We start from the raw sequence: 9,737 nt of genomic DNA on the forward strand, positions 1-9,737 counted from the left end.
TGACATGACCCATTTCATTAGCTTAGCACCTGATCATTTAGTATGTTGCTATTGCTTTCTTCATGACTTATACATGTTCCTATGACTATGAGATTATGCAACTCCCGTTTGCCGGAGGAACACTTTGTGTGCTACCAAACGTCACAACGTAAATGGGTGATTATAAAGGTGCTCTACAGGTGTCTCCAAAGGTAGATGTTGGGTTGGCGTATTTCGAGATTAGGATTTGTCACTCCGATTGTCGGAGAGGTATCTCTGGGCCCTCTCGGTAATGCACATCACATAAGCCTTGCAAGCATTACAACTAATGAGTTAGTTGCGAGATGATGTGTTACAGAACGAGTAAAGAGACTTTCCAGTAATGAGATTGAACTAGGTATTGGATACCGACGATCGAATCTCGGGCAAGTAACATACCGATGACAAAGGGAACAACGTATGTTGTTATGCGGTCTGACCGATAAAGATCTTCGTAGAATATGTAGGAGCCAATATGGGCATCCAGGTCCCGCTATTGGTTATTGATCAGAGAGGTGTCTCGGTCATGTCTACATAGTTCTCGAACCCGTAGGGTCCGCACGCTTAACGTTCATTGACGATATAGTACTATGTGAGTTATGTATGTTGGTGACCGAATGTTGTTCGGAGTCCGAGATGAGATCACGGACATGACGAGGAACTCCGGAATGGTCCGGAGATAAAGTTTGATATATATGATAATAGTGTTTGGTCACCGAAAGGGTTCCGGAAATCACCGGAAGGGGTTCCGGATGTTTCCTGAAAGGTTTGGGCACGAGAACACTTTATCTGGGCCAAAGGGGAAAGCCCACGAAGTTTTTGGAAAGCGCAAAAGGAAGTTTTGCGGAGTCCAGAGGCCAGACGCCAGGGTCCCTGGTGTCTGGGCCCAGACGTCGGGAACCCTGGCGTCTGGCCCTGGAGTCCGAGAAGGACTCTTGCCTTTCGGGTCAAACCGACTTTGTGGAGGCTTTTACTCCAAGTTTCGACCCCAAGGCTCAGCATATAAATAGAGGGGTAGGGCTAGCACCCAAGAGACATCAAGAAACACCAAGCCGTGTGCCGGCAACCCCGTCTCCTCTAGTTTATCCTCCGTCATAGTTTTCATAGGGCTTAGGCGAAGCCCTGCGAAGATTGTTCTTCACCAACACCGTCACCACGCCGTCGTGCTGCCGGAACTCATCTACTACTTTGCCCCTCTTGCTGGATCGAGAAGGCGAGGACGTCACCGAGCCGTACGTGTGCAGAACTCGGAGGTGTCGTGCTTTCGGTGCTTGGATCGGTCGGATCGTGAAGACGTACGACTACATCAACCGCGTTGATATAACACTTCCGCTTTCGGTCTACGAGGGTACGTAGAGAATACTCTCCCCTCTCGTTGCTATGCATCACCATGATCTTGCATGTGTGTAGGAAAATTTTGAAATTACTACGTTCCCCAACACCTATGACTATGAGATTATGCAACTCCCGTTTGCCGAGGAACACTTTGTGTGCTACCAAACGTCACAACATAACTGGGTGATTATAAAGGAGCTCTACAGGTGTCTCCAAAGGTAAATGTTGGGTTGGCGCATTTCGAGATTAGGATTTGTCACTCCGATTGTCGGAGAGGTATCTCTGGGCCCTCTCGGTAATGCACATCACATAAGCCTTGCAAGCATTGCAATTAATGAGTTAGTTGCGAGATGATGTATTACGAAACAAGTAAAGAGACCTGCTGGTAACGAGATTGAACTAGGTATTGAGATACCGACGATCGAATCTCGGGCAAGTGACATACCGATGACAAAGGGAACAACGTATGTTGTTATGCGGTCTGACTGATAAAGATCTTCGTAGAATATGTGGGAGCCAATATGAGCATCTAGGTTCCGCTATTGGTTAGTGACCGGAGACGTGTCTCGGTCATGTCTACATTGTTCTCGAACCCGTAGGGTCCGCACGCTTAAGGTTTCGATGATAGTTATATTATGAGTTTATGAGTTTTGATGTACCGAAGTTAGTTCGGAGTCCCGGATGTGATCACGGACATGACGAGGAGTCTCGAAATGGTCGAGACATAAAGATTGATATATTGGAAGCCTATGTTTGGACATCGGAAGTGTTCCGGGTGAAATCGGCATTTTACCGGAGTACCGGGAGGATACCGGAACCCCCGGTAACCTAATGGGCCTTAATGGGCCTAGTGGAGGAAGAGGAGAGGAGGCCTAGGGGCTGCCGCGCGCCCCTCCCCCCAAGTCCGAATTGGACAAGGAGGGGGGCGCCCCCCCCCTTCCTTTCTTCCCTCTCCTCCTTCCCCGAAGTCCTAATCCAACTAGGGAAAGGGAGGGGAGTTCTACTCCCGGTAGGAGTAGGAATCCTCCTGCGCGCCTCCTCCTAGGGCCGGCCGCACCCCCCCCTTGGCTCCTTTATATACGGGGGCAAGGGGCACCCCTAGACACACAAGTTGATCTCTAAGATCGTTCTCTTAGCCGTGTGCGGTGCCCCCTTCCACCATAGTCCTCGATAATATTGTAGTGGTGCTTAGGCGAAGCCCTGCGACAGTAGAACATCAAGATCGTCACCACGCCGTCGTGCTGACGGAACTCTTCCCCGACACTTTGCTGGATCGGAGTCCGGGGATCGTGATTGAGCTGAACGTGTGCTAGAACTCGGAGGTGCCGTCATTTCGGTGCTTGATCGGTCGGGCCGTGAAGACGTATGACTACATCAACCACATTTTCATAACGCTTCCGCTGTCGGTCTACAAGGGTACGTAGATCACACTCTCCACTCTCGTTGCTATGCATCACCATGATCTTGCGTGTGCGTAGGAATTTTTTTGAAATTACTACGTTTTCCAACAGAGATGGATAGTTACAAGCTGTCCAGATGATTAACCAACGGGGTAGGAACTTCTCGGCAGTTGGTCCGTGGATCCATGACATAAAACAAATGCTGGAGACGAAGCAAGGAGTGAAGGTAACTTGGGTTCGACGATCTGCGAATGCCGCGAAGCATAAGTTGGCTAGAGTAGGGGTAGGAGACGAACTTTGTAAGGTTTGGTTGGGGGTGCCCGCAGACTGCATTTTGGGTGTAATCTCGCATGACATTCCGGGTTTTGAGGACCTTAAATTAAATAAAGCGGCGGCACCTACCCTCAAAAAGGAGGCCCGACAGGTCAGACCGTGAGGACCATTTAGAAGCTCTTCACCATGGGAGCTCCTACCTTCCGCGTTTTGCGGCAATTAGCAGCCGGACGCACACACAAATGGCTACATGGGCCGACCCAACAACACGACTGTGGTATGCAAAATTCCAAAAACTAGATGACACCCCACGCGTTGCTGCGGGAATGCGTAAATAAATATTTTGTAGAGAAAAGCTTATATAATGTTGGGTAACACATAATAATATGAAGGAAACCATTTGCTCAGTGTATCAGGGATTGCCACTTGTGCATAATGAATTCCATGCATATGGAGTCCTAATACAAAGGAAGTGACACTAAGTAGATAAAAAAGTGCTTCGGATACTTAAATTTGGGTTTGTGTTACAGCTAGTCCTGATCCTTAGCACTCCCTATGAGGAACCATCCTCGTCACTCATCAGGGTGAAGTATTTTTGTCATCTATAAAATAATGAAAAACTTAGTTAGAATACAACTAACTGCCACTATATATATTTTATGAGGGCCATGTATTGAACTTTCATGCAATTAGACATATATTAGCAATTAAACAATTCTCCGAGACAAACGTAAAAAATTGCACTGCATTCACTACAAGAAATATGTAAACTTATGACCTTCTGTCAGTGACCCTCGAAGAATTGGTCATAAATTTATGAACATTTTAGACCAATTGGTCAAAAGCTCTTCAGGGGGCTCCAAACCCTAAACCATTGCGACCATTTTGGTCAGAAATGTCGTAATTTCCTTACACGAAATGGTCACAAAGCAAACAGTGCTAGTCCGCTGCCTTATTTCTAGTTGTTAATGACCAATATAGATGGTCATAGCCTTGTAGATTGTGGTGGGTTGTGATGACTAGGCGCCATCTCATCAGTTTTGCCTATGTGTCATGTCCATGTGGCAGTTTTTGCCCTAGGTTGTGAAGCAACCTATATTTCTATCATTCCCAAAATTCCCAAAAAAATCTCATAAATTCTTTGGGGCATATCTTCATCAAATATGTAAAAATCCTTCCTTGCCTAGTTCAAAACTAATTCAACAATATTCATTTTCCTATTCTGTTCACAACAACACTTTATGAAGGAAGTGCTATTTATATATTCTCGATTGCCCTCGGAATTTTTGGGCACTCTTTCCTATCCAAATCATTACCGCATGACAAAATTCAGCTCCATTTTCCTAACAAATCTTCCTCGGCAAATTTTCAAAGTTTTTGTCCACCTAGAAGCACTGTGAAGGAAATACCTTTTTTATATCTCTAAATGACATCAAATGTATACAGTTCCTTCATATGCCCAAATTATCACCCTCCTCCAAATTGCAGCTCAGTCAAATCATCTATGTGAGCCCAGGTTCAATTTATATTTTATGGCCAAATTGGCACGTTGCAAAGCAAGTGTTATATAGACCCCTCCTATTACCCTCAAACTTTTCGGGCACTCTTCCATACCCAAATCATTGCCACATGGTAATATTCAGCTCAATTTTCCTAGTAAATCTTTCTCGGGAAATTTCCAAGGTTTCTACCTCAAGAGAAGCTTTGTGAAGTAAGTACTAGCTAGGCTTACCCAAATGATCTGAAAATTGACCAGCGCATGACCATACCAAAGTAACTTACCTACACCAATTTTGAGCTCATTTCATTCATCCAATCTCTCTCACTAGTTTTCCCAAGTTTCTTTCCATAGAAGAGCATTGTGAAGGAACTACTACTTTGGCACGTCCAAATGGTATCAATTTTCTACAATGCTTTCCTATGCCGAAATAACCATCCTCCACAAAATTTCAGCTCACTCCATTCATTATTTTGAGCCCAGCTTCAGCATTCATATTTTTGTCTAGCGTGGTACTTTGCAAAACAAGTACCACCTAGGATCCTCCTTTTGAGCTAAAAATTTGTGAAGACATTCTCCTTAGTAGATGATCATCCTCAGCCAAAACTCACACCCATTGCCATGTGCATTTCCCGTACCGCAAATCAAACACTTGGCTGCTAATTCATGTTTGAGCATCGATCGGTCTCCTCGTGAGAATCTTATGTTGTAGTTTTCTTCCTAGCACCAACCTGGGGAGTGCCCAACCCACTAGACATGCCTAGGCCATCAAGAACACATGGCAAATTACGGTCACGCGGTGACCACGCGACGGGCATGCGAGTTTACGCGCTCTAGAGTTGGGGCCCTCGGCCACCGCCCAAACCTCGACGTATCGCCACCAAACCATGTATTTATGATTAAATAGGTCCTTATGTAACTAGAAATGATTTTTGGAAAAAATAAATGGCAAACTATGAGGCAGCTGCAGTTCAAATTTGACCCGCTTCCAGTTGAATCGGCGGAAATTTGTCTTTTTCACGAGAGGTGGATCAAAACAATTTACACCCAACCATTTTGTCAATTGTGCATTAAATATGGCCTAGTATTTTATAAAAATAATTTGGTCCAATTTTGCAACAATTATTTGGTAGTTCCTTCACAAAAAAACCTCCTTTCGGGCACTCGAAAAATGGAAAATGGTTTTTTCGTCCAACGAAAATGAAAACTTCCTTAGGAAACATTGTTTGCCATTCCAATATGCACCCTTGTGCACAATATGAGATCATTTGAACAAACTATGCCATGAATGTGGCCATAAGATTGATCATTTGGCTTGAAAGCCATTGATCTCCACACGTGATAGCTCGTTTCTGAGAACACTTTTTTTAAAATAATTGCCATATTACAAGTTTGTTATTTTTCCTGGGAACTTGGCCACAAATAATGACACAATGCGAAGGTTTCCCAATTTTTTGATTTTTTTTCAATTTTTTATGCAAGTTTCAAAATGCGGTCAAAACGGCGAGAATGACCGTTCCTAGCTAGTGGTTGAATCTTGGGATTTTTTTGATGTTTCTCTGATTAAATAGGTACTTATGTAACTAGAAATGATTTTTGGAAAAAATAAATAGCAAACTATAAGGCAGCTGCAGTTCAAATTTGACCCGCTTCCAACTGAATCGACGGAAATTTGTCTTTTTCACGAGAGGAGGATCAAAACTTTTTACACCCAACCATTTTGTCAATTGTGCATTAAATATGTCCTAATATTTTATAAAAATGATTTGGTCCAATTTTGCAACAAATATATGGTAGGTCCTTCATAAAAAAACCTCATTTCGGGCACTCGGAAAATGGAAAATGTATTTTCCGTGCAAAGAAAATGAAAACTCCCTTAGGCAACATTGTTTGGAATTCCAAGATGCACGATTGTGCACAATATGAGATCATTTGAACAAACTATGCCATGAATTTGACCATGAGATTGAGCGTTTGGGTTGAAATCCATGAATCTTCACACATGATAGCTCATTTATAAGAACACTTCTAAAATAATTACCGTATTACAAGTTTATTATTTTTCCTGGTAACTTGGTCACATATAATGACGCAATGCGAAGGTTTTCCAATTTTTTTTGAATTTTTTATGCCCGTTTCAAAATGCGGTCAAAACGGCGGGCTTGACCGTTCCTAGCTAGTGGTTGAATCTTGAATTTTTTTGATGTTTCTCTGATTAAATATATACTTATGTACCTAGAAATGATTTTTGGAAAAAATAAAGAGCACTACGAGGCAGCTACAGTTCAAATTTGACCCGCTTCCAGCTGAATCGGCGGGAATTTGTCTTTTTCACCAGAGGTGGATCAAAACTTTTGGCACCCAACCATTTTGTCAATTGTGCATTAAATATGTCCTAATATTTTATAAAAATGATTTGGTACAATTTTGCGACAAATATATGGTAGGTCCTTCACAAAAAAACCTCATTTCGGGCACTCGAAAAATGGAAAATGAATTTTCCGTGCAAGGAAAATGAAAACTCCCTTTGGCAACATTGTTTGGAATTCCAAGATGCACGATTGTGCACAATATGAGATCATTTGAACAAACTATGCCATGAATGTGACCATGAGATTGAGCGTTTGGGTTGAAATCCATGAATCTTCACACATGATAGCTCATTTATGAGAACACTTTTCTAAAATAATTACCGTATTACAAATTTATTATTTTTCCTGGAAACTTGGTCACATATAATGACAGAATGCGAAGGTTTTCCAATTTTTTGATTTTTTTTTGAATTTTTTATGCCAGTTTCAAAATGCAGTCAAAACGGCGGGCTTGACCGTTCCTAGCTAGTGGTTGAATCTTGGAAAACTTTTGATGTTTCTCTGATTAAATAGATACTTATGTACCTAGAAATGATTTTTGGAAAAAATAAATAGCAAACTATGAGACAGCTGCAGTTCAAATTTGACCCGCTTCCACCTGAATCGGCGGGAATTTGTCTTTTTCACCAGAGGTGGATCAAAACTTTTGGCACCCAACCATTTTGTCAATTGTGCATTAAATATGTCCTAATATTTTATAAAAATGATTTGGTACAATTTTGTAACAAATATATGGTGGTTCTTCACAAAAAAACTCATTTTGAGCACTCAAAAAATGAAAAATGAATTTTCGTGCAAAGAAAATGAAAAGTTCCTTATTACTATTTTGTTATTTTTTTCTTCTAAAAACTAGGTCACATTTGATGACATGATGAGAAGGTTTTTCATTTGTTTCATTTTTTCCAATGTATCAGGTCAAGTAAATAGCTAAGATGATCTAACATCTTATTTTTAAATTTATCACAACCAATTCAATTGGTCATAATATTGTATTGCGTTCTGATTGGTCCGTGGACAAGGCACACGGATCATGCACAAAACACCATTGGATCTTCCCGGATCCAACGGTAGCTGTCGCTCCTCGCCTCCCCCACCAACCCCACCTGAGGCGAAACCCTAGCTGGCATTTTCCATCCCCCCCCCCCCCCCGCCTCCTTTCTTTCTTTCTTTCTTTCTTTCTTTCTTCCTCTCCCCTCTCCCCCGATGCAGATCCCCTCGTCCCCCTCAGATCCCCCTCCCCCGATCCCACCAGCCGGCGGCGACCTCCCCGCATCCATGGCCTCCCCGCGCCCATCCTCGCCACATCGCCACCCCGACCCTTCCCTTTCCCACCGCATCCAGATCTCCGCTGCCAACCTCCTTCCCACCCCCCCCCCCCCCCCCCCGCGGCCCCCCCCCCCCCCCCCCCCCCCCACCCCCCCGTTGGCTCCTCCACCCCCAGGCGACGCCGAGCCCGCGGTCTCCCTCCCCAAGATCGCGCCGGAGCCCACGGTCCTCCTCCACCTACAACTCGTCTCCTCTCCGGTCGCGCCGCCGACCTGTTCGTGGTCGGGCTTCGGCGAGCTGAGCAGCAGAGCACCGATGGCTCCTCCTCTCCCCCTGCAGCCGCCTGCCGCACCACCCGCCTCCGGATCCCTCCGCCCGCTCGCGCCCCTGCTCCCTCTCCGCCTACGGGGCCGCGCCCCTCGCGCTGCTCCCCGATGACGTGGGCGGGCGCGTGGGCCTCGACCCGCGGGGCTTGGCCAAGTGGCGGGCGAGCGATGGCATCGCGAGGGGGCTGGAGGAGGCCAGGGCGTTCCCCTGCATGCCGCGGCACCGCCGTCTCCGCCCCCGCCTCCTCCCCCGGCGCCCGTCACCATGGTAAGCATCCCCAACCGAGTCCACTCTCCCCGTTGGTTGCCCCAGTCGTAGAACCGCCTAATCTGACCTCCCTTGTCTCCCTCCGCAGATCATCTCCAAGAAGAACCGCCGCGAGATCTGCAAGTACCTCTTCTAGGGTGAGCTCCTCCCCCCTCCCCCGCCCATTTTACGCACCGCGTCGGCCGTGGCCAGGATTCAGATGCCATCTCGTTAGTCTTCTTCTGTAGGGTTCGATCCATGTGTTGCGTAGGGTTTTAACCATGTTGCCCCGTCAGTGTTCTTGGCACCCATTGATCGCAGCGAGTTCGCTCTTATGCGCGGTTGCTGCAAGGTTCGGGCATAGACAGTTTGGACACCACTCAGGTCAAGCTGCAATCTGGAAGAATTCTACTGACTATTACAATAGTCTGAGCATCTTAACTGAATTCCTTGGTGCTAATTTCAACTTTTTATGTGTGCAAGAATGCCACTCCTTTGGACGGACTGAGTGATTTTACTAATGAATCTATTGTGATGCGTGTGTAGAGGGAGTCTTGTACGCCAAGAAGAACTACAACCCGGCCAAGCACCCCCAGGGTCGATGCCTTGAACCTCGAGGTCATCAAGCTCATGCAGAGCTTCAAGTCCAAGGAGTACGTCAGGGAGACCTTCTCGTGGCAGCACTACTACTGGTACCTGGCCAACGATGACATTGAGTTCCTCCGCACCTTCCTCAACCTGTCGTCTGAGATCGTGCCCAATCGATCCTCTGATGTGATGTGATGGATCCCCTTCCATGTCCATGTGTGCTCTTCACTTCAGATGTAGACGCAGAGCTGCGTGCAGATGACGGAGGAGGACAAGGAGCATAAGAAGATGCTCGACAACTACTCCCAGCAAGCCGACGACATCAAGGTACCACTTCTCCTTTGATTCGATCAATGTTTGATCTAGTGCTGGTCGTGGGTGCATCTGAATTCCGTGTGGACTGGGAACCTGAAA

The 9,737-nt window shown here is 45.6% G+C and overlaps 1 pseudogene; it reads left to right on the forward strand.

The window, feature by feature from the left end:
* The first annotated feature begins 8,701 nt into the window (after positions 1 to 8,701).
* Positions 8,702 to 9,518, forward strand: LOC125519460 (annotated as a pseudogene).
* The last annotated feature ends 219 nt before the right edge of the window (positions 9,519 to 9,737 follow it).

The sequence above is a fragment of the Triticum urartu genome, chromosome 7 (assembly GCF_003073215.2).
Source record: "Triticum urartu cultivar G1812 chromosome 7, Tu2.1, whole genome shotgun sequence".
Lineage (NCBI taxonomy): Eukaryota > Viridiplantae > Streptophyta > Magnoliopsida > Poales > Poaceae > Triticum > Triticum urartu.